Source organism: Sinohyriopsis cumingii, chromosome 6 (assembly GCF_028554795.1).
Source record: "Sinohyriopsis cumingii isolate HCF-2022 chromosome 6, ASM2855479v2, whole genome shotgun sequence".
Lineage (NCBI taxonomy): Eukaryota > Metazoa > Mollusca > Bivalvia > Unionida > Unionidae > Sinohyriopsis > Sinohyriopsis cumingii.
This window is the reverse complement of record NC_142966.1, coordinates 3,880,047-3,887,783: the sequence shown is the minus strand read 5'-3', so window position 1 is coordinate 3,887,783 and position 7,737 is coordinate 3,880,047.

The window sequence follows — 7,737 nt, the reverse complement described above, 5'->3', positions numbered from 1 at the left end:
GGAAATTAAAATCAATCACCACAAGTTTGCTGACGTCTGCAGTTTATTATTGGCAATATCGCTCTTTCCAAAATAGATATGTATGGTAAAGTAATTTACACGTGTGATTAATACAAAGTTTAACAATATTATTTCAAAATAAAGACCATTTACATCGCGTTAAATAAGTGGAATTTTATGAAACAGTTTCCATTGACATTCGCTACTTTCGATTCTCTTCACAGTGACATCTGACTCACACATTAAACTGTTGGATCTCAATTCCTTCCTCATTACATCTAGAAAATATTCGGGTACCTTCAATTTCTGCATGCCTTTGATAGTATTGCTTTTATGCTCTTTTCCATTATGTGTATGGAATTATGTCTTCCTTATTAATTTGGATCTTCGTGAGTATTTCCTCCTCTGCGCTTTCTTTGATCAGCGTATCTGGATTACGCAGAGTTGTAGCACCAGCTGACTTTAGGGTTTTCATCATAAGTGCCATGTTCTGGCGTCTCTAACTCCGTCACTGCCGGTCCCTAGCCTGGATGTAAAAGGAGGAGGGTTGTGCATGGGGCTAGCAACCCGACCCTGTAAAACCCAACTTGCTACAAAAACACCAACAGAAGAAAAACCAGAAACTAAAAGCCTGAGGGAGGAAGGGTCTACTTCTTGAAGACTTATGACGCTATGTGGTGAAAGCCGCTAGCCGTAAAGCAGACCACCCTTCTACCAAACAGGAGAATTAACAATGCAACATGGAACGTGAGGACAATGCATGAGGCAGGAAAAACAGCACAGGTGAGGAACTACAACCTATCTCTACTGGGCATTAGCGAGACAAGATGGATTCAATCTGGACAAAGAAGACTGGTGACAGGAGAGATGATACTGTATTCAGGACATGAGGAAGATAACGCGCCTCAAACACAGGGGGTGGGGCTCATGCTGTCGAAGCAAGCATATAATGCACTGGTAGGATGTGATTAACACGGGCCCAGAATCCTCACGGCAACGTTTAGGACCAAGAAGAAGAAAATAAAGAATAACGTCATACAGTGCTACGCTTACAACAGACTATGGAACATAGTACAGACCTTCCCATACAAAGACATCAACATCCAGATGGGTGACTTCAATGCTGAAGTTGGGTCAGACAACATAGGTTATGAACAAGCCATGGGGATCCACGGCCTGGGCGAGATGAACGAAAATGGAGGGCGATTCGCAGACCTTTGTGCACTGCACAACCTCTTCATCGGGGGTACCATCTTTCCCGACAAGATAATCCACAAGAACACATGTATATCACCAGACCATGTGACAAAAATCAGACTGACCACAGCTGCATAGCCAAGAAGTTCAGAAGATGAACTAGAATGGAGAGAGATTCGCAGACCTTTGTGCACTGAACAATCTCGTCATTATCGGGGGTACCATCGTTCCCCACAACAGAATCTACAAGAACACATGGATATCACCAGACCATGTGACAGAAAATCAGGCTGACCACATCTGCATAGCCAAGAAGTTCAGAAGATCCCTGCAAGATGTGAGAGTGAAGAGGGGAGCAGATGTGGCATCTGACCACCACATAACTTAAGCTGAAGAAATGGATGGGCACAAAGGAGAAGAAAACAAAGTATAACATCAGCCTGTTGAAAGATGCAAAACTAAAGAAGAATACAGATTGACGCTTAACAAGTACCAAGTACTACAAGAGCTTCTTGAAGATGAGGAAGACAATGCGAACAACAGATGGCGGAAAGTTGAGGAGGCAGTAAAATCAACATGCCAAGAAGTACTAGGTCGCATGAAGCACCAGCAGAAAGAATGGATTTCAGCCGAAGCATTGCGCAAAATCCAGGAGCAGAAACAGAAGAAACCAACAGTAAATAGCAGTAGGACAAGAACTAAAAAAGTAAAGGTACAAAAAGAGTACAGTGACGCCCACAGAGAAGTGAAACAAGCATCAAGATAGACAAGAAAAACTACGTTGAAGGACTGGCAGCAGAGGCAGAAGAAGCCGTCCGAAGTAGAAATATGAAGACGCTGTACAATATCAAGAAGTTGTCCGCAAGTACAGCAAAGCAGAGAGACCCGTAAATGACAAGCAGGGAAATACCATAGCAAGTACAGAACACCAAATTAATATATAGGCATACTATTTTGAAGAACTGTTGAACAGGCCAGCACTACTAAAGCCCCCAGTAATCTACTCAGCCAACGCAGATCTCTCCATCAGCTGTGACTACCCCACCAAAGATCAGGAGAGCCATCACCCAGCTGAAGAACGGCAAGGCAGCTGGACCTGACGACATCCCAGCAAAAGTCCTCAGAGCAGACCTAGATGCTTCAGTGGAAATGCTATAACCCATCTTTGAGAAGATCTGAGAGGAAGAAGAAATACCGACTGACTGGAAGGAGGAACATCTCGTCAAGATCTCTAAGAAATGCGATATTAGCAACTGCTCCAATTACAGAGGAATCACACTCTTGACAGTACCAGGGAAAGTCTTCGACCGGGTCCTCTTGGAGAGGATGAAGGAGGCCGTCGACCCACGGTTACGAGATGAGCAAGAGGGCTTCCGGCAGAACAGATCGTGTACGGACCAAATAGCTATTCTTCACATCATAGTCGAGCAATCGTTGGAGTGGAATTCTTCGCTCTACATCCACTTTGCCGATTATGAGAAGGCATTCAACAGCGTAGACCGAGAGACACTCTGGAAACTTCTTCGCCAACCAAGCTGGTGAACCTGATCAAGAACACTTAATAAGGAATGTCCTGCAGAATCATTCATTCAGGACAGCACGCAGACAGCTCCCTAGTGCGGACCGGCTAGAGGCAAGGCTGCTTGCTGTCGCCGTTTTTCTTCCGTCTCGCCATCGACTGGATTATGAAGATGTCAACCAGTGGGAGGAGAATGGACACTGTGGAGTTAACTTGAGGACCTGGACTTTGCCGATGACCTAGCGCTCTTGTCCAATAGTCAGCAGCAAATGCAGGACATAACTGACGTACTGGCAGCCACATCAGCACAGGCTGGCCTCAACATCCACAAAGACAAGACCAAGATCCTCAAGATCAATTATGTCAGTAACAACCCAATCACACTGCATGGAAGTCCCCTGGAAGAGGAGGAGTCCTCCATTTACCTGGACAGCATTATCAACGAGCAGGGTGGCACAGACACAGACGTCAAAGCAAGGATTGGAAAGACGAGAGCAGCTTTCATACAGCTCAAGACCATCTGGAGCTCCAAAGAAATTTCCGTGGCTACCAAGATCAGACTGTTCAACTCTAACATGAAGTTAGTCCTACTGTATGGAGCAGAGACCTGGGGAACCACCAAGTCGACCGTAAAGAGAGTTCAGGCCTTCAACAACAGCTGCCTAAGAAGAATTATCCAGATTCGCTGGCCAGACACAATGAGCAACATCAACCTGTGGCAGAGAACCTCCCAGCTTCTGGTAGAGGATGAGATCAAGAAGAGAAGGTGGGGTTGGATAGGACACACCCTACGTAAGGGATTGCAAAATTCTAGCTTCTTTTATTTATCACGGGACGACGTTTGGAAGGTTACTCCGGCCTTGGATTTACTTCTGGATGTCAGCGTGTTCTGAATTTTTCTTGAACTGGGCATTCCGTAACTGTACTCGCATCACCTGAGACTTTCTTCCTTCACAATTATTTCAATGTCTGCCATATGGTTTATACTATCCCTACGTTGTTCAGTCGTTGATATTCGATATTGTTCTGGGGCTTCCGCCTTTCAACTCTTTCTCTGTATGCAAAGCTTTATTTTCTCTCTACGCCGTTTAAGGTCTTTTATAGAAAGTTCTGTTGTCGGAACATAATACTTTTTAACTGTCTTTGTCTCTTTCTCTGGGTACTTTTTGCCTTCAGTGTGCTTTTTATTTCTTCCACTGTATGCCTTTTGGATTTCCGCACGTAATCTGACAGCAGCTCTGTAACGATATAAAACAACAAAACGTGCCTGACATTGTTTAACAAAATGTATGAATTACGTTACCAGTATATGAATTTTGTTACCACACAGAGAGCATAATAAAATAAAGAACTTTTGAAGTTCATAAAATGTACATAACAAAATACATCTGTATTACTAATTTCGACATATGCGACACAACAGGCTTGGAGCCCGGTTCCGGTAGGGAAAAACATGTAGTTTACTCAGGTCTTATCCTTCATCTTGCCTTACAAGTGTGTAATTTCATCCTAAAAAATTTCTCAAAATGAATCTTGGAAAATCTTGGGAATACGTTTCAACATGTTATTAACTATAAATATTTAGTTGTTTTTTTATTGCAGTCTTGAAGGATTTACTTCGCTGCCAAAGACAAAGGCATAAAATGATAACGAATGAGTCAGTAACCTACTCGAATGAGTCAGTAACCTACTCAAATGAGTCAGTCACCTTCTCGAATGAGTCAGACAGCGGTGTTTGATTGGTTAAATGCCAGGGAAAATGTCATGTCTAAATTATCAATACGTTAATATAGAAGAAGAAAACTTTTGAATCATTTATCAATACCACTGACTGAGGACTTTTACCAAAGTCTTCCATTACATGCAAAACACGTGTTTATACCAACCTCGGTGGCCTAAGTGGTTACAGCCTCCCCTCTTCGGATGCGGGACATAGGGGTTCGAATCCCGGCCTAGTCATACCAAAGAAAATGGTACTAGCAGCTGCCTCACTTGGCGCTCAGCATTGAGAGTTAGTGTTAGGACTGGTCAGCCCGGTTGCTGTAGATGGTGTTGCGGGATAAATAATTATTTGATCCAAAGATGAAAATGCCATGATATTAATATTCACCTGTAATTAAATTCACAAACATGTAATTTAGACTTTATAAATTCAATAATATTGTCATATTTTAAATTATAATTGGACTAGTGCCTGGCCAAATAAAAACTTTCTTTTCGACCTAAAGCGATACAGTGCAAGTACTATTGTATATTCAAAACAGGTGGTAACGTAATTCGCAAAAATTAAATTCTTTCTTTAAAATAATGTTTTAGAAAAGTCTTTTTCTTTCCTATCCAGATTATTCTATATTTTCAATATTTCATTTAATATCTGATACATTTCCAAATACCATTTTTTCTTTCTTCTGTTGGGATTGATCTTTCAGTTTAACTGTTACTATAGTATGACAAATGTAATTCGCAACAAATTTTGCCACAAAACAATTCTATCAATAAAATATGCATATGTACCACGTTCTGGTAAAAAAATATCTTTAGCATATATTGTTCTGTGCATATCTATGAAAGAGCATCAAAAGGACGAATTTATTGTTTAAATTTGCGGCGAGAAACCGACCCTAATTTTGGGACAAACAATTTTCTTAATGTTGACCCTATTCTGACAAATATTTTCTTAATGTTGACCCTTTTCTGACAAATATTTTCTTAATGTTGACCCTTTTCTGACAAACAATTTTCTTAATGTTGACCCTTTTCTGACAAATATTTTCTTAATGTTGACCCTTTTCTGACAAATATTTTCTTAATGTTGACCCTTTTCTGACAAATATTTTCTTAATGTTGACCCTTTTCTGACAAACAATTTTCTTGATGTTGACCCTATTCTGACAAATATTTTCTTAATGTTGACCCTTTTCTGACAAATATTTTCTTAATGTTGACCCTTTTCTGACAAACAATTTTCTTAATGTTGACCCTATTCTGACAAATATTTTCTTAATGTTGACCCTTTTCTGACAAATATTTTCTTAATGTTGACCCTTTTCTGACAAACAATTTTCTTAATGTTGACCCTTTTCTGAAAATATTTTCTTAATGTTGACCCTTTTCTGACAAACAATTTTCTTAATGTTGACTATAATCTGACAAATATTTTAACAAAATATTACTAACTTAATATCCATATTGTTTAGTGTTTCTCTTCCTTTTTTATAAATTCAGCACAAAACTTGTTTCTATCGTGTAAAAATAAATGACTTGTTTCTATCGTGTAAAACTAAGTGACTTGTTTCTATCACGTGAAAATAAATGACTTGATTCTATCCTGTAAAAAAGTGACTTGTTTCTATCGTGTGAAAATAAATGACTTGTTTCTATCCTGGAAAAAGTGACATTTTTGTTTCTGTCGTGTAAAAACCGAGGAATTGTTCCTATCGTGTAAAAATAAATGACTTGCTTCTATAGTGTGAAAATAAGTGACTTGTTTATATCGTGTAAAAATACATTTTGCTAAATATAATTCTTATCCTGCTTCTGAAATATCGTGGATGCCATACAAATTATATTGGAATATTTAACTCAATAAAGAGAAAAGAAGCAACTTATCAATTTGTAACAGTGATATACCACGAGATGTATAAATTTAACAGTGATATACCACGAGATGTATAAATTTTTCATTAAAAGGAAACGAGGCTTTCCGAGATTCCTTTCAATGAAACATTTATACAAGGAATGGTATGTCAATGATACAGCATACATAATATACATACATTTAACTTACATCACATACAAATACACAGTTTCCTTTTTAACGGAGTTCAGATTTACTACAGGCAACTGCGTACTGACGTAGTGAATAAACTCTTTATATCCTGTCCAGTATTTCCGCTACAAAATATAGTTCTATGCTTTTGCATCTATTCACAATTTGCATTGCAAATTGATAAGTTGCTTCTTTTCTCTTTATTGAGTTTCTATTTACATTCATATTGAATAAATGAATATCAGACACACTTATGGTTTAAACTTGAATGTTGGTTTACGTGAAGGAAGTAGAGCACACAGCATTGTTACAGAGATGGCGCATCCTATCACTTGCCGGCGAGTGGAATATAAACTAAGCGAAATGACGATCCAACAAGAGGTAGTTCAAAAATTAAATGTATTTACAGTTGATGTGTTATTAATATGATTGAATGAACACTGCTACCGACCATAGAAGTGTTTGTATCATACCCCCCCCACCCCGTTATTTGGTTTGACCAACTCTTATTATCATTCATAGGTCCAGAGAAATCGTCGCATGACAGGCGGAAATCCGATTCGCTCGTCTATTCGCGGTGGTCGCGAGAGAGAAAGAGAGAGATGTAATGGTGGGGTATGGAATAATTACTGTAAGGTCATTGATGTTATTGTTAATGAGAGACAAAGGGAGGGAGGGGTGACCATCATACATTTTAATTTCAATAACCTTATCATAGGCTTAAGAAAACAACAAAGGCATTAAATGGATAACAGTATGTTTATGCCTCCTAACCAAGAAATTTAACGTCTCGACAAGCTTATTGTAACTTTGTAACATTTGTGTTGCGAACACCAAGACAAATCCCATGGTGTGTGTGTGTGCTTTGGATTTTTAACGTAGCTTTAATAATTGTTCAGTCATAACGCTATGATGTCTGCAGTGTGGCAGTTTATAGTGATGTCTAGCACTGGGGCATGATGCCGTTGACATGTAGCACGATGTCCATCCTAGTCACATTATCCTGACACCAGGCCGACCAGTCCTAACACTAACCTCTATATGCTGAGCACCTAGCAAGGATGGATGTATCATCTTTATAGAAAGCATGTGTGATCCTTATGTACAAGTGTGGGTTGAACGGTTTTAATCCTAAATTCAACACCTGTAGAAGCAACTTTGCATGATACATTTAGGTGTGAAAGCGGTCTGCAGTTTGTGTGATGTGACGTGATTTGGATTTTTAACGTAGCTTAAACAATTTTTCAGTCAT